Raw genomic sequence first — 24,847 nt, 5'->3', positions numbered from 1 at the left:
GTTCAGTGAATTCGAAAGTAAAATTCTATGTACCGACTTGACAGAAAATCCTAGGAAGTTCTGGTCTTACGTTAAATCAGTAAGTGGCTCGAAACAGCATATCCAGACACTCCGGGATGATGAAGGCATTGAAACAGAGGGTGACACGCGTAAAGCTGAAATACTAAACACCTTTTTCAAAGCTGTTTCACGGAGGAAGACCGCACTGCAGTTCCTTCTCTAAATCCTCGCACAAACGGAAAAAAATGGCTGACATCAAAATAAGTGTCCAAGGAATAGAAAAGCAACTGGAATCACTCAATAGAGGAAAGTCCACTGGACCTGACGGGATACCAATTCTATTATACACAGAGTACGCGAAAGAACTTGCCCCCCTTCTAACAGCCGTGTACCGCAAGTCTCTAGAGGAACGGAAGGTTCTAAATGATTGGAAAAGAGCACAGGTAGTCCCAGTCTTCAAGAAGGGTCGTCGAGCAGATGCGCAAAACTATAGACCTATATCTCTGACGTCGATCTGTTGTAGAATTTTAGAACATGTTTTTTGCTCGTGTATCATGTCGTTTTTGGAAACCCAGAATCTACTATGTAGGAATCATCATGGATTCCGGAAACAGAGATCGTGTGAGACCCAACTCGCTTTATTTGTTCATGAGACCCAGAAAATATTAGATACAGGCTCCCAGGTAGATGCTATTTTTCTTGACTTCCGGAAGGCGATCGATACAGTTCCGCACTGTCGCCTGATAAAGTAAGAGCCTACGGAATATGAGACCAGCTGTGTGGCTGGATTGAAGAGTTTTTAGCAAACAGAACACAGCATGTTGTTATCAATGGAGAGACGTCTACAGACGTTAAAGTAACCTCTGGCGTGCCACAGGGGAGTGTTATGGGACCATTGCTTTTCACAATATATATAAATGACCTAGTAGATAGTGTCGGAAGTCCCATGCGGCTTTTCGCGGATGATGCTGTAGTATACAGAGAAGTTGCAGCTTTAGAAAATTGTAGCGAAATGCAGGAAGATCTGCAGCGGATAGGCACTTGGTGCAGGGAGTGGCAACTGACCCTTAACATAGACAAATGTAATGTATTGCGAATACATAGAAATAAGGATCCTTTATTGTATGAGTATATGATAGCGGAACAAACACTGGTAGCAGTAACTTCTGTAAAATATCTGGGAGTATGCGTGCGGAACGATTTGAAGTGGAATGATCATATAAAATTAATTGTTGGTAAGATGGATGCCAGGTTGAGATTCATTGGGAGAGTCCTTAGAAAATGTAGTCCATCAACAAAGGAGGTGGCTTACAAAACACTCGTTCGACCTATACTTGAGTATTGCTCATCAGTGTGGGATCCGTACTAGGTCGGGTTGACAGAGGAGATAGAGAAGATCCAAAAAAGAACGGCGCGTTTCGTCACAGGGTTATTTGGTAAGCGTGGTAGTGTTACGGAGATATTTAGCAAACTCAAGTGGCAGACTCTGCAAGAGAGGCGCTCTGCATCGCTGTGTAGCTTGCTCGCCAGGTTTCGAGAGGGTGCGTTTCTGGATGAGGTATAGAATATATTACTTTCCCCTACTTATACCTCCGAGGAGATCACGAATGTAAAATTAGAGAGATTAGAGCGCGCACGGAGGCTTTCAGACAGTCGTTCTTCCCGCGAACCATACGCGACTGGAACAGGAAAGGGAGGTAATGACAGTGGTACGTAAGGTGCCCTCCGCCACACACCGTTGGGTGGCTTGCGGAGTATAAATGTAGATGTAGATGTAATAATCTCTCATCAGTTACACTGCCAGAAGCAGGGTTCGTTTTGTTTACAGATGACACAAGTATTGCAATAAATACACTCCTGGAAATTGAAATAAGAACACCGTGAATTCATTGTCCCAGGAAGGGGAAACTTTATTGACACATTCCTGGGGTCAGATACATCACATGATCACACTGACAGAACCACAGGCACATAGACACAGGCAACAGAGCATGCACAATGTCGGCACTAGTACAGTGTATATCCACCTTTCGCAGCAATGCAGGCTGCTATTCTCCCATGGAGACGATCGTAGAGATGCTGGATGTAGTCCTGTGGAACGGCTTGCCATGCTATGTCCACCTGGCGCCTCAGTTGGACCAGCGTTCGTGCTGGACGTGCAGACCGCGTGAGACGACGCTTCATCCAGTCCCAAACATGCTCAATGGGGGACAGATCCGGAGATCTTGCTGGCCAGGGTAGTTGACTTACACCTTCTAGAGCACGTTGGGTGGCACGAGATACATGCGGACGTGCATTGTCCTGTTGGAACAGCAAGTTCCCTTGCCGGTCTAGGAATGGTAAAACGATGGGTTCGATGACGGTTTGGATGTACCGTGCACTGTTCAGTGTCCCCTCGACGATCACCAGTGGTGTACGGCCAGTGTAGGAGATCGCTCCCCACACCATGATGCCGGGTGTTGGCCCTGTGTGCCTCGGTCGTATGCAGTCCTGATTGTGGCGCTCACCTGCACGGCGCCAAACACGCATACGACCATCATTGGCACCAAGGCAGAAGCGACTCTCATCGCTGAAGACGACACGTCTCCATTCGTCCCTCCATTCACGCCTGTCGCGACACCACTGGAGGCGGGCTGCACGATGTTGGGGCGTGAGCGGAAGACGGCCTAACGGTGTGCGGGACCGTAGCCCAGCTTCATGGAGACGGTTGCGAATGGTCCTCGCCGATACCCCAGGAGCAACAGTGTCCCTAATTTGCTGGGAAGTGGCGGTGCAGTCCCCTACGGCACTGCGTAGGATCCTACGGTCTTGGCGTGCATCCGTGCGTCGCTGCGGTCCGGTCCCAGGTCGACGGGCACGTGCACCTTCCGCCGACCACTGGCGACAACATCGATGTACTGTGGAGACCTCACGCCCCACGTGTTAAGCAATTCGGCGGTACGTCCACCCGGCCTCCCGCATGCCCACTATACGCCCTCGCTCAAAGTCCGTCAACTGCACATACGGTTCACGTCCACGCTGTCGCGGCATGCTACCAGTGTTAAAGACTGCGATGGAGCTCCGTATGCCACGGCAAACTGGCTGACACTGACGGCGGCGGTGCACAAATGCTGCGCAGCTAGCGCCATTCGACGGCCAACACCGCGGTTCCTGGTGTGTCCGCTGTGCCGTGCGTGTGATCATTGCTTGTACAGCCCTCTCGCAGTGTCCGGAGCAAGTATGGTGGGTCTGACACACCGGTGTCAATGTGTTCTTTTTTCCATTTCCAGGAGTGTAGTATGTCGAGTGTAGGTCTAGAAAGATCTGCTAATGATATTTTCATGGATATTAATAAATGGTTTAAAGCCAACTCACTGACATTAAACTTCTAAAAGACTCACTATATGCTATTCAGAACCTGTAAGAGGTTTCCACCCAGCATGTGCATAAAGTATGAAGAAGAGCAGATAGAAGAGGTTGACAGTCTTAAATTCCTGGGATTAGATTCAGTTAGGAGGAGCACACCACAGAACTGCAGAAACGCCTTAACAAATCTGTATTTGCAATTCGAGTGTTAACACACATAGGCGACATAAAAATGAAAAAGCTTGCATACTTCGCATACTTTTCCTATTTTCATTCCATAATGTCATATGGCACATTATTTTGGGGTTACTCTTCAAGTCCAACAAAAGTTTTCAGAGCCCAAAAGCGTGTAATACGTATTATTTGTGGAGTAAATTCACGGACGCCCAGTAGAAACCTGTTCAAAGAACTGGGTATTCTAACTACTGCCTCTCAGTATATTTACTCCTTGATGTAATTTGTCCTAAATAATATATCTCTTTTTCCAACAAACAGCTGAGTTCATACATACAATACCAGGAACAAAATAGACCTGCACAAGGACTTAAATGCACTTACCTTAGTTCAAAAAGGGGTCCACTACTCAGGAACACTAATCTTCAATAATTTGCCAGCAAACATAAAAAATTTAGTTACAAATAAAGATCAGTTTAAAAGGAGCCTGAAAGACTCCCTAGTGGCCAACTCATTCTGCTGCACTGACGAATTTTTTAATAGAAACAAATGATGTATTGTATATATTAATACTATTAGTATTGTTATTTCAGCTTTAAAAGAAAATAGACATTTTCCACATCCAGGAGGATCTCAGCACGGATCTCTGGAACGAAGAACTAATCTAATCTAATCTATCCTTGCATGCGATCGCAGTATGTCGGTTGGTTAGTCATAACTTGTGAAGTGATACTCGTTTATTATTTCTGTGACTAAGATCTTGCTTCTTGAAGTGTCTGTGCACTATTGAGCAAAACTAGTTACTCCAATAGTGCATAAAATGACCTTGAGAAGGAAGAGTATTAGCCTCGTTTTCCCATTGGATTTTTTTTTTTTTTTGTGCAACCACGGAAATACAAACAGTATTCCTTCAAATAAGTAGCGTATATTAGAGAAATAGATGAACAGCTATACACTAATGAGGCAAAACATCATAACTATCTGCTTAATAGCTTGTTCATCCGTCTTTAGAATGAAATACGTCACTGATTCTTCGTATCAAGCATCCGACAGTTTCTTGGTAGCATTGAGGAGGTATGTGGCATTAGATATCCACGCACAGGTTATGTAATTGGCGTAAATAAGGGGCCGCTGATTTGCATATGTGGTTATGGTGCCCGATAGTGACACAGATGGGTTCCATGGGATTTATATCAGGCGAAGTTGGTCACCGAAACATCAACGTGAGTTCACTATAATGCTCCCCAAAGCACTGTAGCGCGGTTCTGGCACCGAGATGCGGACAATTATACTGCTGAAAGATGACATCGCCGATGGTGAACACATTAGGCATGAAGGGATGCAGGTGGTTCGCAGCTGTCAGCGTGACTTCGATTACTACCTCAGGTCCCAACATATGCTGGAGAATTATAGCATAATACTGCTTGTGTCCATGGTCAGGGATGCTCTGCACATTTAGAGCAACGGCTCACTTTGATGACGGAGTTTGTGGACATGATCATCGACCTACTCTAGCAGAAATGTGATGCAACCGAGCGGCCGACACGTTTCCATTGATCGACCGTCGAATCCCGAAGGTTCCATGACCACTCGAATCGTAACTGATGATGTCGTTGGCTCCACATTTGAACACTTACGGATGGAGTGCTGAAGACCTCCATGTTAACAATGCACGATGAACAGTGCGCTCCGAAACACTTGTGCGTGCAGCAGCGTTGTGCTATATCGGCAGAGATGCCACAGATCACCATCTATCCTCTTTCACGGGTCATATAAGTCTGCGAACCCCACTTTCTTTGAAGGGTCGTGGACATCCAATCATCAAGCGCCTTATGGTAGTTTCACTGTCCTACCTCTTTCCGTTAGATGCTCACAACAGTAGCACGTGAACACTCGACGAGCTTCGTCGTTTTCGAGATTCTCATTCACAGACTGTGCTTAATAATAACCTTCCCTTGGTCAAAGTCGCTTATCTCATTAGTTTCCCCATTTGCAGCATATATCTTGGCTAAGGTGATTCCCCGTCCATGTCTGCTCCGCTTACACCATTTTGTTACACCGTCACGTGTCCGCAACGCTACCAGGCGGCATCCAACTTCGCGGTAGGCAATGGTCATAATGTTTTGGCTGATCAATGTATAGCAACGAGTAGTAGATAATGATGAAGATCTGTTTTCACTGCGAAACACACTAGCATCATGACTTTCGTTCGGTATCGTTTGAAATGCAAAGCAAACGGAAATTAATGCGGAAAAAGGCAGGACATCATGTTAAACGAGAGATTTCTCACAAGGAAGAAAAGTATTTCTGAGATTTTACATAAACGAAGGTGAACGTAATGTGATAATTAAAAACTTCTATGACCCATTTTCAGGAATGCCAAAAGAGAATGCAGTTCCCTTCGAGCAGTTTCTTCTTCCTGTAGCACATTCAACGACCGCAGTTAAGAGATAGCTAACGGCCAACTCTATATAAACGCTCTAGCGGTTAGAAGGAAGTGTGAGTCAGCTGCATGCAAATCCTGGCTTTAAGCACAGGGAAAAGCGAGACTAAGACCAGTGGTAAAGCTTTTCGCGCAACTGCACGCAGACGCGAAGCGGAATCTGGAAAAATGTGTACAAAGTAATTCAGTACTGGACCCTTGCTCGTTATTCCGCTAGATAAGAGTGCACCTAACGCTACTTGCACTAATTTCTTTGGTACGATCGCTTTGCTTCCGCACCCTACAAAATCCTTTTTTGTGCATTCTCGTTACAGGAATAAGACTGTTCGTATTCCGAAGGGAGGTAACTAAGCTTGCAAACTGTACTTCGCAAACATTACTTTCATGAAATTTGGTGTTCTGGGATACCGTTCTGAAACAAGTAGCATCGGCAATGAGGAGTTCTCACAGTAACAAAACTCCCAATGGAACGTGTATCCTGCATAAATCTGTTTACTGGGAGTAGCACATTCCATCAAGTCAGTTATTACACAATTACACTGTATCGTAATAAGCTAAGGTAAAAGTTTAATGAAATTGTCAAAGCAGTCAGGAAGTCTCATTTACTCAATGTATTAATGATTTGAAGGTTATGTCTGTCAAAATGTTCAAATGTGCGTGAAATCTAACGGGACTTAACTGCTCTCGCCCTCTGACAGGAAACTGCGTTTCTTTTATTCATTTCGTTGCGGCAGCTGTTTGAGTGTGGGTCTGTTAGGTCTGGTTCGTGGATTCTGTCTGCGTGAAAATGGACGTGCAATGGGGCAACATGTCTGTGTGAAATTTTGTATTAAAACCGAGAAATCAGCCTCTGAGACTTACGAACTATTAAAAACAGGTTTTGGACATAATTGTATGAGCCATTAAAATGTTTTTGTCTCGTTCAACAGATTTAAAATGACTGCGAATCATTTGAAGATGAACCGCGATACGGCCGTCCTTCCGCTTCAAAAACAAATGAAAATGTTATGAAGGTTTACGACTTAGTGCACTCTGATCGTAGAATTGCAATTAGGGAGATGGGTGATGAACTTAATTCAAGTTTCTATGCATTTCAGTTAATTTTAACTGAAGATCTGAACATGCGTTGAGCGTCCTCAAAATTCATTCCGAAAGTGACCCGAGACAATACTGACTTTAAGTGAGCCATGATATGATTAATCGGACTAAAAATGACCCACATTTGTTAAATAGGGCAATTACAGGTGACGAATCGTCGGTATATGGATATGATCCTGAAACCAGACTGCAGTCTTCGCAGTGGAAGACTCCAGGTTCACCACGACAGAAAAAAGCACGGCAAAGTCAGTCGGAAGTGAAAACAATGTTGGTGATTTTTTTCGATTCTATCTGTATTGTGCATCATGAATTTACCCCTGGAGGACACATAAGTAACCAGGAATACTACAAATCTGTCCTTGAGCGTTTTCGTGAAAAGGTGCAGATGAAAAGGCCTGCATTGTGGAAAGACAGGGGTTGGGTGCTACACCAAGACAATGTTCCGGCACATCGTTTGACCAAATTCAAAATTCCTGTGCTTCCACAACAGCCATACTCCCCTTCCGCCTGTTTCTTAGACTTAAATTTTCACAGAAAGGGAAGCGATTTGACTCGACTGAAGACAGGCAAATACGGAGAGCGTCCGTAACACACTCCAGGAAAAAAATTTCCAGGAATGTTTCCAAAAGTGGAAACACCTTTGGAATCGGTGTGTTCAGTCAGAAGGGGACTATTTTGGAGGAGATGCATCACAGTAGCATGTAAGTACCACCATTGTACAACTTCAAGCCCATTCTTAAAACTTTCCAATCACACCTTCTATGTAAGTTTTTTACCTTAATTCAGTATTCGACGAGAGTGATGCAAGCTCTGTTTCTATTCGATGTGTCATACGTTATATTTGTACACTCGATATTTTTCAGACACAAGTCTTCAGTAGTCGTTACGTTACGCCACAGAGATTCCGAATACAAGCAATGTGATCATTGGTTATCAGCAACACCGTCGTTGCTAGTGTAGAAGAGGGGCAAGTGTTGGTAAAACTGCTGAGCGATCTGGAAGTAACTACCGGGACACAGAGATGCAAATGCAGAGTATGCTGCTTTTTCCAAATATGGTTTTGTAAAAACTTATTTTCAAACGTGTGAAGACATTCAAGTAACGTTGCCGCTGCGTTGTTGCTCGCTCGTATTTTATCATGAGTTTATGAATGGTATATGTTTTAAGCACGATTTTTCTTTGTTGTTTCGGATCAGCTAGTTTGACTGTCGAGACGAGATTAAAAGTAAATTATCTGCTCACATGGCTTGCACTCAGAGTTATACATTCACTACTCCTTTATCGAACCATTAACAAATTCATGGTACAATTTATTTATATAAGAAGTGAATGCTGTAATGGTTGTTGTAGTTCTAAGTACGAGGGTTACCCAGAAAGTAATGAACCACATTTTTTTTTTCTCAGCCGAAAAGAATTCTACGAATGCGAAACATTACGTATATATTATCTGACGTTTCCTGAGTGAGCGTGCCAAGTTTCCGTCGCTTTCGTCATATAGCGCAGATGCAGGACAGTTTCAAAATGGCGTCTGTAGGTGATGTACGTCACAAGCAACGTGCTGTCATTGAAGTTGTCACTGCAGGAAAGGAACTGTCGGGAATATTCACATAAGCTTATGCAAAGTCTATGGCATATCTGCTGTCGACAGAAGTACGGCTAGTCGTTGGGCACGGAAGCTGAGGTCATCAAAAGACGATTCGGCGGAGCTCCACGATTTGCAGCGTTCGGGAAGACCATCCACGGCTGTCACACCTGACATGTTGCAGCGAGCTGATGTCATTCGCAAGGACAGACGCATTACGACTCGGCAGTTGGCTCTGTATCTGTCAGTCAGCAAAGGAAGTTCACACAGTGAATCACTGGCTCCACAATCAGGACAAGGATTGGTACCGACAGGACGTACACAGCCTTGTTTCGCACTGGAGGAAGGCCATAGAACGGGATGGAGGTTAAGTGGAAAAATAGGGTGTGTAGATAAAACACCTTTCTTTCATGTGTGTTAATCTCATTATGTTCAATAATGAATTGTTGAAGAAAACATTGCTGTGCCTTACTTTCCGCGCAACTCTCGTATTCACAGTTTCATAATATAGTTTTTGAATGCAAGTCGCTTTCACACGATTCATATAAATCGGTTTCCTACCACCGCCTTCCCAGGAAAGTTTGCTTTTATAATTGTGTGTTACCGCATTGCACTTAGCGGATCACAGTTCAGTCTTAAAGAATGATGTGCTTAGCAGAGTGTTTTTACTTGCCGATTTTTATATACATGTGATACATAATTTTTATAAATTTAATAACAGCGAAAGAAGTTATATGATACTATATATTAAAGAAATAGGTACCTACAAACTCGTCTGTACTAGATTGCAGTGTTGTGTCAAAATTTTAAAGCTATCGGTCAAGAACTTTCGGAGATAAACGATTTTGAACAAACCAACAATTACATTTTTACCCACGTAGATTGTCATAGATAATAACCGTGACCTCTGCAGTAGTCCATTAGCTCTTTCCGTCGTAAAAGATATCTATACTTTCCGAAATGCCTATTTGTCACTATCGCCAATCACCCTTCTCCCAACGACTGCAACTACCCCAAGTACTGACCTTATTTACTGCTATAAAATTGTGAAACTTCCGCACGGGTCCCTTGTTTACAATTAAAGCTGACTGACACCGAGATAACTGCATTAATACCACACATGAACACGTAACATCTCATGATCCAAACAAGCCTTTTCGGCTTACAAGAACACAGTTGCCTTCTAAAATTGTATTTCCTGTAAGTATAACCAAGTCCCAGGGAAAATCCCTTCGAAGAGCAGTTTTGTATTTACAAATCACGTCTCTTCTCACAGATAATTGTATGCAGCTTTTTCAAGGTTAACTAAATCAGTTAATATTTTTGTATCCCTTAAAGTAAATTAAAAACAAAAAGTACACGAAGAATGCATTTTTACGTCAGATATCGTTTGTACCGAGGTATTATAATGTTCTGTAAAGAATTTTGTTCGAAATTGTGTGCATGTAAATGTATTCGTATATACAGGGATGTACCATAATTTCGTGAATATTATTTCACGTCCTTCGGTTCATTTTTAAAGATGTTTTCTCTTCATTCCCACAACTAATCTGATACCAAAGACTACAATTATTTCAAATACTGTCATTATTTAAAAATATAAAAATTTGAAAGTGTGGCACAGTGTGGCGGAATGCCACATATATTTATGAAAAAAAAATGGATGAATAATTCGTCATGTAAAGCCAGAAGTGTTGAAGTGCAATGTATTTTGTGCAACGAAGATTAACATTTGGAAGAAAAATCCATAGAGCTAAAGATAATGATATCAAACCTTCTTTATTTAACCTATGTTGATCAACGAAAAAGACCAGAGACAGTGTACAATGTGACTCATACTCTCTTGTTTTGGATTCTTATGTAGATGATAGACACCAATGTAGTTCGATATAATTGTGTGAAAATTCTGTAAAACTCTTCAGAATATAAACAATATTTCCGTGTAATAACATTGACCTTTTGTACAGTTCGCACCTCTGATATGAGGAATCCATATTTTGTGTAAATTTGTTGTTTTCGGGAGTGCTCTGGTGTTTACCACCACTTCTCTTGCAGCATAGTCCGGCCATTACGCCAGCAGACCAATTATTCTTATTAAATCATTTGTTAAATGTAAATGTAGTAGAGCTCTCTGTTTATATTCTAAGCCAGTAAAATTAAAAATGGCTCTGAGCACTATGGGACTCAACTTCTGAGGTCATTAGTCCCCTAGAACTTAGAACTAGTTAAACCTAACTAACCTAAGGACATCACACACATCCATGCCCGAGGCAGGATTCGAACCTGCGACCGTAGCGGTCTCGCGGTTCCAGACTGCAGCGCCAAGAACCGCACGACCACTTCGGCCGGCGCCAGTAAAATTAAATTAAAGCTTCAATCATTAATATTTTCGTTTCATTGAGTTCGGAAAATTTTCGATTGGCTGCTTAACGGCAGATGACGAGAAACTTCTTAGTTTTGTCTTGCTAATGAAAAATAAACATGGATGGCATTTTATTACTTTTCATGAAAACAGAAATGTCTCTGGTTTTAATTGCCGTTTTAAAATTGGTACATAATTAAACCAATTGCCATTACACCCCCTGAGAACTAATTTTTATTACAACATTCTGCGTAATATACGCAGATTTTTATTAATAATAGCAGCCAATTACGCAAACCTAGCCGTAGAAGGCGGTGAGTCGCGCTTTGTGTTTCAAAAATTGTGACGTACGCACCGCGGAAAATCCACGGTCTACTTAAATGCTTGTGGTGGTGTTCAGTTTGCTTAACAGTCTCAAGCTAGCCAAAATCAGAACCCAATGCTAATGATGACCATATCTCTTTAAATCAAGTACCTCAACAGAAATAGGAAATTACAATTTTACGTAATATCATCATCCCCAAAATAAAAAAGTATTATTTTTATGTGCCACAACAATGGGTCACCTGGTAACTAAGAACATGAACTGAGCATAGTATGTCAGCTGAATAGCAAATGGAACAAGGCGATCTGAAACCTTCTACTACTGCCCAAGTCGACTGTTGTTGATGTAATTGTGAAATTAAAATGCGAAGAAAGAACCACAGCACTGCAGACCTCATATTCTGACATACAGGAACCGTCGAGAATTGCGGAGCTTGGCTGCAATTAATCTCATTCACTCAGCAGAAGGAATTACTCGTGAGTTCTAGAATGTTACCAGCTGTCAAGCTATCAATGAGTGCACGTAGGGAGTTAAAAAGTCTGGGGTACAATGATCGCACAGCTCCTAACGAGCCACTAATTTCTGTAGTCAATCCTAGGCTACGCTTGATTAGAGCTACAGCTCTGGATGATTGGATCGCTGAAAATGAGCGATTTGGTGTAATGAATCACGCTGTGCCCTATGTTAATACGAATGGCTCTAAGCACTATGGGACTTAACATCTGAGGTCATCAGTCCCCTGGACTTAGAACTACTTAAATATAAATAACCTAAGGACATTACACACTTCCATGCCAGAGGCAGGATTCGAACCTGCGACTGTAGACTCTTAATACGATTGAAGGGAACGGGTTTGGGGAATGTCTGGAGAACGTTGCCTACTATCAGATGTGTGGTGAGGACGGAGGAAGCGACGTTAGGGTATGAAGGCGTTTTTCGTGTTACAGTGTGATACCCTTGTGGCGCTTAAGAAAAAACGAAGTGCGAAATAATATGGACACATCATACCATTGTATGCTTCATACAGTGAAGTCCTGTTGGGAGACAATGGCTGTATCAGCGTGACAATGCACCTTGTTCTAAATCAGCATCTGTAAGGCAATGGTTTGCGGACAATAATATTTCTGAAATGGACTAGCCCGCCACAGTCACGATCTGAACACAGTGGACACCTTGGGATGAGTTGGAACAGCGACTTTGCTGCATACTCCAGCTCTTGGTGGTCAGTGGGCTGCCATTCTTGCAAAGGCTACCGGACACTTCACTGGAAGTGTTCCCAAGCAGAGTAGAAGCCAACATAAATGTGAAACACTATGTGTTAATGTACACACGTAAGCCTCCGGATACTTTTGATGAGATAGTGTACGTTCGACCTTCTCAGTGAGTGCACAGAGTACCTCGTACATCTTTTTGCTTACAGTAGCAGTACTAACTTTCCATGTGGTTACATCATGGATCACTTTATGTACTTCTGTGTAGCCGCTGCGTTGGACTGTCAGAAGCACGTCTTAAGATGAAAAAGTATAATTTCGAAATGGATCATTTGAATTAAACATCACCCACAAGGCAGCGGAAGGAATTATTCAATAACAGTATGCTACTGAAACACAATCGAATGCCCCTAACATTTCATGCATGAAAATCGCAACACTAAAACAGATTTAAGGCTCATTTTGTCTAATAAATATTAATGTGCACAAATGATCTTGCAGTAATGTGATTATGAGTAATATCTTTTAAACTACTACTTACTTAGTTTACTGTTAACGCATCTTTTTTTAAAGATATCAAAGCACCACCTGTTCCTATAATTCTGCAACGGCTTCCTCGGTGCATTCTTTCTCTCTCTCTCTCTCTCTCTCTCTCTCTCTCTCTCTTCCCCCCCCCCTCTCCCCCCCATATACACATATACATACTTACCTTATGGTGCGGTGCACGAGATAGTATTCATGCAACTGGTCAAAGCGTGGCATCTTAGGAACACAAATTTGCAAGTTCGTGGCCCGTGGCAATATCGTTGAGTAAACTGAACAGCAAAGTAAACACCATATCACTTAGAGAAACGAAAACAAGCAGAGACAACTTTACATAATAAGCACACAACTCTTCGCAAACTTCTATAAGCAAAGACTTTGCCGTTGCTGTTCGTAGATGCCTCTTCAATACGGAGACTTTGGTTGCTAATAGCTACGTGAAAACATGAAACCGCTGATCTCCTTAATTAAAAATAGTGACTGAGGCAGTAGCGTCCTCGTGAAAAAAAATGACGTTAATTCCATCTGTTTTATAATACCTTAGAAAACAATGTCGAAAAGTAAAAGTTAGATGATACCAGGGAATCGCTGTGGTAACCAACTGCTGACAGAGGATAGAAAATTCGTGATACAATATCAATATACGATTGACACTGCAACGTGAAGCCGTTTACACCACACATTTACTCTTCGGTAATCCACTTGCAAAAATAAGCCGGGCAGGGGGGAAGAAAACAAGACGAGTCTCTGATGCTTTTTATAATAATAGAAAACTCATTTCCAAACAAAAGTAGTACAGGGTGCGGCAGCGTTCGTAGTAGGATATTAACAACACACCATGAGGCAGTAAGTGTAATTTATTTATTATCTCTTACGTCAATTAATAGTTAAGGTATGCCATTACCAATGTTTAAGTCATTGTCCATTACATGGATTCCTTTTTGAATATGACTCCTGTCAAATGATGCCCCCTCTGCACAACACATTCATCTAGGCGGCGTTGGAAGCTTTCCATAACTCGGCGTAAAGTACTGGGACATGGCCTACGGCAGTTCTGATGCGATCCTTCAACTCAGGAATGGTGGCACAACGTGTTCGAAAACTTCTTGCGTCAGGCAAAATTGGTTCAAATGGCTCTGAGCACTATGGGACTTCTGAGGTCATCAGTCCCATAGAACTTAGAACTACTTAAACCTAACTAACCTAAGGACATCACACACATCCATGCCCGAGGCAGGATTCGAACCTGTGACCGTAGCAGTCCCGCGGTTCCGGACTGCAGCGCCTAGAACCGCACGGCCACAGCTTCAGGTAATCCCAAAGGAAAAAGTCTGCACATGAAAGGTCAGGTGAGCGAGGCGGCCAGGAAATGTCATCAAAACAGGAAATTACTCTACCGGGGAATGTCTGTAGCAAGAAATTCATGCAAATTCTGGCCACCATTCCTGAGTTGCATCAGAAATGCCGTCGGCAATGTCCCAGGGAATACGTTAAGTAGAGTTATGGTAAGCTTCCAACGCCGCCTGGATGAATGTGTTGTGCAGAGAGGGCATCATTTGACAGCAGTCATATTCAAAAATTATCCACGCAATGTACAATGACTTACACATTAGTAAATGGCATACATTAGCTAATAACCGACATAAGAGGTAATAAATAAATTACATGTACTGCCTCATGGTGTGTTTTTCATATTCTACTACGAACGCTGCCGCACCCTGTACAACTTCTGCTGTAATTTACAGCCGCTACATACTCTCACAGAAACAGTTGGTCATTCATTAGCCTGTTATCAAAATATTTCTCAGTAGAGCTTACATTACAGCTTTGTAGAAAATACTTTAAATTGACTTAAATGAACAGCAGGGACCAGACGTACTAAATATTCTTACAACCACATTTAAAATCCTTGCAATTCTATTTCCGTACTTGAAACAAAAGGTAAGGCTTAGATGCAAACATTGTGTTTGAGAAGAACGTTAAAGGGAAGCTCTAAGCCATCCACACATAAGAGAATTTTACACTTATAATGTGCTATGGAACCCTGCATCTCTCTGTTAAAGGGCTCTAGTGTGAGGCTGTGTTACTCGTATAATACAGGGACGTTGCCATTTTCCGCCATTTACCACTTGTTCTACTCTCGTGACCTTGCAGTCACCTCCGTAATAGATTTCATGACTCTCTCCAAAGTGATCGATTCCCAGTCTGTGTTCACCAACCTCATCAGTCGCCTCAAGGAAGCTCACAAGACAAACCGGAATTCTGTTCAGTCACCTAAATGATTAGAAAACCGAGACCACATCATGCATCAGGGGGATTTCATCGAAAGTGTCATTCATTTGGCTGCCAATACTTGCAACTAAAAGTCATGAAGTCAGCTTTGGACGTAGCCTGTAACTTGTCACAATAGTGGGAGTCACTCCGCAATTACGGTTACTCCGACGCACTGGGTTGAGACTCTTATTAATACCCATGCCAGGTAGACGTCCCCGCAATCGTAGCTGCGTTGGACATAACTTACATCACGTTGAGGCCAGGAGGTGAGTGAACTTCAGTGGTCTCTAGAGGGCAAGTAAAACAAAAGAAAAAAAGTGGAGACCCCTCACAAAAGGCGGACTACTTTGACACGCCCACCACGTGCGCAAACCACCTATAAAAATGAAATCGTTTTGCTTGGAGAGCCTATAGACGAGGAGCGCATGATCTGAGTAAGTGGCTGGCCATCGCGCGATTCAGTGTAGCAATCCGTGTGGAGATACAAGCCGCGGCCCAGCCGTCTGCAAGACCGTCCTCGGCAAGTGTCTCAGTCTTAGACGAGTTCAGTGTGTGGTCAATAGCCAGTTGTCTTCGACATAGTACTTCGACAGAGCTCGTCAGGAGTTAGAAACTACCATACTGTCCAACAAGGACTGGCAACGCTGCAGCCCGTAACTCAGTGACGTGGCTATGGACGTAGTCCCTGGGCAGGTGTTTAACACCGGAAGTAACTACCAGTCTGTACAAATTGAATGTGTAACCAGAGCTGGATATTAAGGTATTTTTTAAGCTGCAATAATTAAATGTCATTTTACCTCGACTGATTTATTTCGCGTAGCTCTTACAGACTTCTTACATTGGCACAGTCGTTGGGAGCGGATCACATCTGTGGTATGATCGACAAGGTGACAGTCACAATACTCGTCAGTGGTTCAATGCTGTGAACTTCTGGAGAGATGCTTCAAATGTCGTCTACCGAAACTGAAGCCTCAAATACTTTTCTTTCTTTTAATTCTGCCATCACTCGTATGACTGGTTCGATGGAGCCCGCCACGAATTCCTCATCATCTCAGAGGAGCTCTTACATCCCGAGAGCCTCAATTATTCCTTAGATATATTCCAGTCTCCCTTCCCCTACAGTTTTTACCGTCTGCAGCTCTCTCAAGTGCCACGTTCCTTTACTCGTTGATGCTGCAACAAAGCCCTCATTTCTTAGCATATCAGTCCACCTACTTTTCGGCATCAATCTTTATCACCATCTCTCAAACACTTCGATTCTCATTTTTTTCGGTTTTCTCATAAACCATGATTCTCTTACGTAGAACACAGAGCCCAGGATGACCGTTTTCTGAAATATCTTGCTCAAATGAAGGGAAATGTTTGTACTAGTAGACCTCTTTGACCAAGCATCCCCTGTCTGTCAGTGGTAGTCAACCTATTAGGTCCTCATTCTTTGTCCATCATATGTTATTTTGCTTTCAAGATAGCAGAATTCCTTAAATTCGTCTATTTTGCGGTCGCCAGTTTTGAAGGGAAGTTTATCGCTAATCTCGTTTCTGCTACCTCTCGTTACTTTCGACCCTATTCTGGAAACCCTCAACCCATAGTGCCACCTAATCAGATTGGTCACTACATCCAACAGATGATTCATTGAGTATAGAAGCATAATATGCGAATTTCATTGATATCCTTTCACCCCCAATTTTAACGCCGCTCTAGAAACCTTTATTTCGCTCGTTGTTTTCAATGTGTAGATGGAACAGTAAGGGTAAAAGACAGCAATCCCGTCTTTGATCCATTTTAAACCAAGCACTATGTTGTTGCTCATCCATTCCTATTTATCCTTCTTGTGTCTTTTATGTATTTTAAATCAGCTGTCCTCCCCTACAGGCTATAGATATTTGTCACAGAACCTCCAACATTTTACATTTTAGAATGTCGACACTTTTTCTTGGTCAAAAAATGCTGTGGACGTACAATGATTTTTCTTAAGTGCTGCTGCTAATATAGAGCGCAGCTTCAAATTTGCGTCTCTGGCTCTTTTCCCTTTCCTCAAGCTAAACTGATCATCATCTAACAGGTTCTCAGTTTTCATTTTAATTCTTCAACGTCTTAATCTCGTCAGCAGCGTCGATGGATGACCTGTTAAGCTGATTATACTACGGTTTTCGTTCCCATCTGCCCTTGCTACCTTCGGAATTATATGAATTTTATTTTCCGAAAGTCTGATGTTGTGTGTTCAGATTTATGGATTCTATAAACCTGAATCGCCATTTGGTTCACAATTCCTCCTGCGACTTAAGGAATTCCGAAGAACTGTTGTCTATTTCTTCCGTCTTATTTAACAGCAACTCTTACAAAGATTTGTTCTTCCCCTCATAGAGGTAATCAGTTCTTGTGCTCTTTCCAACTACCCGCTCTCTTCTTTGTTTCTAACTGTGGAATCCCCAATGCACTGATGCGGTTGACGACTTTGCTTTTAATTTCACAGAAAGCTGGTTTGAGTTTTCTATATAACCCTTTCAGGCGCGATTTTTTTTCTGGAGGAGATAATGTATGTTAATGCTCTTCGGTGATTTTTTTAATGATTTTAGATGCGAGATTTATACAAAAATATGTACTCGTTTTCAAAACATACTTTGTGCACTTGACTCCATTTTATGGACTAAAATAACTAAGTACGAAATATTCACTATCCAATAAACAGTAAAACGGTCATTCAATGATTATTAAGAAAATAATAATATTTCATTATGCAATGGAATACAGCGAACCAACACGATCCGCGTATATTGGTGGTCACGAACTGCTGCACATTGCTACATTGACTTGCTGATATTTTCATGATGATGCCCAACAGTTGGCAGCACCTGCACGTTATAAAAAGTTTGAACATTCAAAAATGTGTATCTCAGGATTCCAGGAGGAGGAAATACTTTTGTTACAGCTAAGACAATGAAAAGTAAATGTACACAATTATAGCCAGAGGGTGTGGAAGGGATATTGAATCAGTCCAAAGAAGGACCTTTTTTTTAGCTTTCCTAGCATTTCTCCTTCAAACAGACTGCTTTGATACTCCCGCATTTTCTGTTTATTTCATTCCTAAGTCACTTATATTCCTTTATACCTGTCTTTCCCCAAACATCTTTCTTCGCTGATTAATTGATGTGACTCTTCTGTTACACAAGATTTCTTCGTGATTACCATCCTTACGCTCACATTCGTCTCTGCGTCTTCTGCGACTGCTCTTTTTAGAGACGTCCACTACTCTTCAATTGAAAAGCTTAGTATGGTATCCACAATCGCTATGTCTACAGCCTTAGAGAACGTCAAAGTTTCTGACTTCCTAGCGATTCTCTTGAACCTCTGCTACTCTTTGTTCTTATTCAATTGTGGTGTACATTTGGATCTGCACATGTGTATGCCTTACATTCGAGTATCTGATTTTGATATCCCTATCTACTCATAATGCTATCCAGCTGTAATCTTCCAATGTTCCTTGCTTTTCCCAAGGAACACTGGAATTCTTTTTTTAGTTTTGAACTTCTTTTCGCTATTACTAGCTGCAGTTTATAGTGTAACCCAATTAGCCGTTCTCTCCTCTCTTCTCTCTTGTCTAGTACCTATCCCATTTTCTCCCATGCATCTTTTTCTTATTCCTTCCCCTCCTGCAGCGTACCAGTCACTCATGATTATCAGATTTTCATTTTCCTTTACATAATTACATGTTCAGTGCAGCATGCACTTTCTCTGAACTATAATGAATGGCACTGACTGGTATCGATTCTGATGAAAATAATCCCATCACTGGCCTGTTCACAACAACTCACTCCCTGCCCTACTTTTCTATCCACCATGAATCCTACTCCAGTTGTACTATTTTGTGTAGCTGTTGGCATTGCATTATATTTACCTCAGCAGAAACGTATATCTTCTTTCCATTTCACTTCATTGACTCCCATAATCATTACATTTTTAGATATTATAGTTTCGCTATCAGATTCAGACTTCAGACATTTCATATCTTCATGGTCGCCGCCTGCTTTTCATCCCCTTTCTGAACCCCCTAATTGGGGACTCATCAGGTATCTCTTATCCCGAATAGAAACCCGAAATTGCTGGAATAACCGGAAGAAGCAATGATTATGGTATGTATTAACAATAACGCTATGAGAAACTCTGTGATACATCTGGCATATGTGTCTGACAACCAATAGCTGCTATACTCAGGGATTTCAGATAACTTTCAAAGACTTATCCAGACAGAGTCGTAGTTTTGTTAGTCCGTCATCGCCGCAGTAAACGAAAATGATGATTCATAACTGGATTTTATGGAGACTTTCATCTCAGTAATAAATATACGGCGCACACTCGGGTGGAAAGTGTAAGATTCATCTTGAAAGCCGGCCAATGTGGCAGAGCGGCTCTAGGCGCTTCAGTCTGGAACCTCGCGACCGCTACGGTCGCAGGTTCGAATCCTGTCTCGGGTATGGATGTTTGTGATGTCCTTAGGTTAGTTAGGTTTAAGTAGTTCTAAGTTCTGGGGGACTGGTGACCTCAGATGTTAAGTCTCATAGTGCTCAGAGCCATTCATCTTGAAAATAATTCCCTAGTCTGAGCTAAGCGATTTTTCTGCTTTGTTCCTGCAAGATATGCAGCAGAACTCAACTTCGGAAGGTAGGAGATGAGATACTGGCTCAGGTAAATCTAGGAGAACGAGTCGTGACTAGTGATTGGATAGCTCAGCAGATGGAGCAACTGCCTGCGAAGTGCATAGGTCCCAGGTTCGAGTGACTGCCCAGCACGCACTTTTACTTGGAAGTTTGAGGAATCTAGGTATCATACACCTTGAGTTTGTCCAGATGGCGTTGGGCACCATCAGGCATCTGGCACTTCAAGGCATCAGGAATATTAGGAGGAATAAATCACCATTCCGTTTCAACAAGAGTCTGTTTAACTAAAGAGCTCCTCCATAACTAGTGGAGGTAGGCAATGTTTGTCCCTTCCGCGATACTTCCAGGGAAGCTAAATTTCTCGGCAAGTTTTCATAGTATTGGCTCTGAGCACTATGGGACTCAACTGCTGAGGTCATTAGTCCCCTAGAACTTAGAACTAGTTAAACCTAACTAACCTAAGGACATCACAAACATCCATGCCCGAGGCAGGATTCGAACCTGCGACCGTAGCGGTCTTGCGGTTCCAGACTGCAGCGCCTTTAACCGCACGGCCACTTCGGCCGGCCTTTCATAGTATTGCCCTGATTCCTATATGGAAACAAATTCTGAGAAAGATACCATTGTGAGCTGAGGAGATATCATATAACTTCGTAAGGGAGGAAAATATAAGCGAGGGAACTTAATAAGATCGTCATCTCGATAAAATTTCCATTTACATGCATATTATTTCACTTCTATCATCAGATGTTCGGATCACTGGGATTTGTATCACAACATAGAGGAAAAGACAGTTCTTACTCGCTCACATCAATTAACTCATTAATCCACCATATCCACCGAAAGGCACTTCACAATGTCTTCGCCAATTATACTCATTCTGCCTAGAATATTCTTTATAACAGGACACTAACACATTTCACGCGTCAGCACTTAGCCTATCGATATATAAAGCATGTTTCATGTGGTGCGCGATGGTCAAAGTCGGTACTACACGACGAAACGTGTTCAACAACTTGTGGTAGCAGACCGGGCAAGAACAGTAGCAAATACAGTGTCAGACGTCATAACGGAAAATCAGCAAGCCGGACGAGATCGGAAAATGAAATGGCAACAGATAATGATAAACAAAACATAGACGTAAGTGATGATGAGCACGTCAGCGGCTTACATCCAACGAAACTGATGAAGTCCGGTATAGACAAATATGGAAATGTCTAGCTATGATTGAAACACAAATGAGGAGAATTCAATAAGTAACGCCTCACAATTTTTTTTCTGAAATCAGATTGCTTTTATTCTATATTCCAATACATCATATTATTCACCAATCTTTTGCCTACAAAATCCCTTTTTTTTTCTCTCTCTCAACATAATCTCCGTTCAATGTGAGGACCTTCCACTACCTTTCTGGGGGTGGGGTGAGGGGAGGAATGCTGTATGTGCTCATGGTACTAGTTGACGTCTTAGCCAACGTCTTGCTGCATCAGTAAACTGCACGTCCCAATGTACAATCACTCAATAGAGGAAAGTCCACTGGACCTGACGGGATACCAATTCTATTATACACAGAGTACGCGAAAGAACTTGCCCCCCTTCTAACAGCCGTGTACCGCAAGTCTCTAGAGGAACGGAGGGTTCCAAATGATTGGAAAAGAGCACAGATAGTCCCAGTCTTCAAGAAGGGTCGTCGAGCAGATGCGCAAAACTATAGACCTATATCTCTTACGTCGATCTCTTGTAGAATTTTAGAACATGTTTTTTGCTCGCGTATCATGTCATTTCTGGAAACCCAGAATCTACTATGTAGGAATCAACATGGATGCCGGAAACAGCGATCGTGTGAGACCCAACTCGCCTTATTTGTTCATGAGACCCAGAAAATATTAGATACAGGCTCCCAGGTAGATGCTATTTTTCTTGACTTCCGGAAGGCGTTCGATACAGTTCCGCACTGTCGCCTGATAAACAAAGTAAGAGCCTACGGAATATCAGACCAGCTGTGTGGCTGGATTGAAGAGTTTTTAGCAAACAGAACACAGCATGTTGTTATCAATGGAGAGACGTCTACAGACGTTAAAGTAACCTCTGGCGTGCCACAGGGGAGTGTTATGGGACCATTGCTTTTCACAATATATATAAATGACTTAGTAGATAGTGTCGGAAGTTCCATGCGGCTTTTCGCGGATGATGCTGTAGTATACAGAGAAGTTGCTGCATTAGAAAATTGTAGCGAAATACAGGAAGATCTGCAGCGGATAGGCACTTGGTGCAGGGAGTGGCAACTGACCCTTAACATAGACAAATGTAATGTATTGCGAATACATAGAAAAAAGGATCCTTTATTGTATGATTATATGATAGCGGAACAAACACTGGTAGCAGTTACTTCTGTAAAATATCTGGGAGTATGCGTGCGGAACGATTTGAAGTGGAATGATCATATAAAATTAATTGTTGGTAATGCGGGTACCAGGTTGAGATTCATTGGGAGAGTCCTTAGAAAATGTAGTCCATCAACAAAGGAGGTGGCTTACAAAACACTCGTTCGACCTATACTTGAGTATTGCTCATCAGTGTGGGATCCGTACCAGGTCGGGTTGACGGAGGAGATAGAGAAGATCCAAAGAAGAGCGGCGCGTTTCGTCACTGGGTTATTTGGTAACCGTGATAGCGTTACGGAGATGTTTAATAAACTCAAGTGGCAGACTCTGCAAGAGAGGCGCTCTGCATCGTGGTGTAGCTTGCTCGCCAGGTTTCGAGAGGGTGCGTTTCTGGATGAGGTATCGAATATATTGCTTCCCCCTACTTATACTTCCCGAGGAGATCACGAATGTAAAATTAGAGAGATTAGAGCGCGCACGGAGGCTTTCAGACAGTCGTTCTTCCCGCGAACCATACGCGACTGGAACAGGAAAGGGAGGTAATGACAGTGGCACGTAAAGTGCCCTCCGCCACACACCGTTGGGTGGCTTGCGGAGTATCAATGTAGATGTAGTAGATGTAGATACAGCCTGCCGCAGAGTGCATCCTTCAATGGCCCAAACAGATGGAAATCGGAGTGTGAAAGATCCGAGCTGCAGGGTGGATGAGGACGAACAGTCCAATGAAGATTTTTGAGCTTATCTCGGGTACTCAAACTTGCGTGAGGCCTTATGCTTTCATGGAAAAGGAGAAGATCGCTTGCATTTTTATGGCAACGAACACGCTGAAGTCGTTTCTTCTATTCCTGACGGTAGCACAAAACACTTCACAGTTGATCGGTGCACCGTGCATCGAACAGAATAACCCCTTCAGAGTCCCAGAAAATCGTCGCCATGACTTTACCGGTTGGGAGGTGCGTCTTTGAACTTTTTCCCCGGTGAAGAGTTAGGATCGCGCCACTTACGGATTGCTGTTTTGTTTCAGACTCGTAATGATGAACCCATGTTTCACCGCCTGTGACGAAGTTCGACAAAAACTTGTCGCGATTAGCCTCCTAACGCGCATGCAGTTCCGCACGCTTGCCCCTCCGTTGCTCTTTGTGATGCTCTGCTAGGTGTCAAGGAATCCAGCCGGCACACATCTTTGACTACCCCAACTGGTGGATGACTGTTTCAGCACTACCAACAGAGACGTCCGTGGTGAGCAGCGAGGTTTCTAATTCTGATACGAGTCACAGCTGCGTGCAGCCAGCCGGCAAGAGGGAGATCGGAGAGGTTAGCGCGACCTCACCGTGCTTTAGTCCACTGCCTGAACTCCGTTTGCACTCTGTAAGAGCATATGAATACCTGTGACGCGCTGGTTTTTCCGCCAAAAGTAACTCAATGAAAGCTGTCTGCTTGAAATGCACCTCCACTACAGATACCAAATATATGTGAAAACTTATGGGACTTAACTGCTAAGGCCATCAGTCCCTAACCTTGCACGCTACTTAACCTAAATTATCCTAAGGACAAACACACAGACCCATGCCCGAGGACGGACTCGAACCTCCGCCGGGATCAGCCGCACAGTCCATGACTGCAGCGCCTCAGACCGCTCGGCTAATCCCGCGCGGCCAACTACAGATAACATTTTGAAGGCTACACATAGCACCACCCTTATCGAAACGTCATGAATGAGTTAAAGGGAGAATATTTCACGATGTCACATTTACTTAAACGAAATTGGCCGAGAAAAAAAAAAGTGTTATGATACTTAATGAAAATCCCTCGAATCGACGAATCTGATGGTAAATAAATTAATACTAGCCAGGAAAGCATTACATATCAAGGAATAAATGAGAAAGATGTTTCTTAAGTGTAGATCTTGTGGACAACAGCATATGAACGTCAAACGCGGTTACGTATGAAACAGAAGACTAGGAATCTGACAGTATTTCATATATAGCGCTTAATGAATGTCAACACAATATAGAGAGGTACCAGAGAGGAGAATAAATGGTCACAAATTTATTTTCCACATGAAATATTTCACTTATATTGTCATAAATCTACGTGTCAGATTAAGCCAATGACCGCGAAACACAGTTTTATAGGCACGCCCAACAACCCTCGGAACGATTTAACTTTCTATATTCCACGAATACACCTTAAACTTATTTGGCTGACCGAGACATCAACTCAGCGTATCAAACATCCACACCTTACCACTTAATCCTGGAACATGAATCGAATGTAAACTCTTGCTGTCACAGAAAGTATGAGAGAAGTATCAGTAGACCGAAGCAATGAACATAGCCAAGATGCGTCTCCCTACAGTCTCTAGGAACGCAAGCCATGAGCTATAAAGGGCCCGATATGAATATCGACACAGCACATTTCAATCAGTTAGGAAGCCTCATCACACTTCAT

Source organism: Schistocerca serialis, chromosome 6 (assembly GCF_023864345.2).
Source record: "Schistocerca serialis cubense isolate TAMUIC-IGC-003099 chromosome 6, iqSchSeri2.2, whole genome shotgun sequence".
NCBI lineage: Eukaryota > Metazoa > Arthropoda > Insecta > Orthoptera > Acrididae > Schistocerca > Schistocerca serialis.
This window is presented reverse-complemented; position numbering follows the sequence as displayed.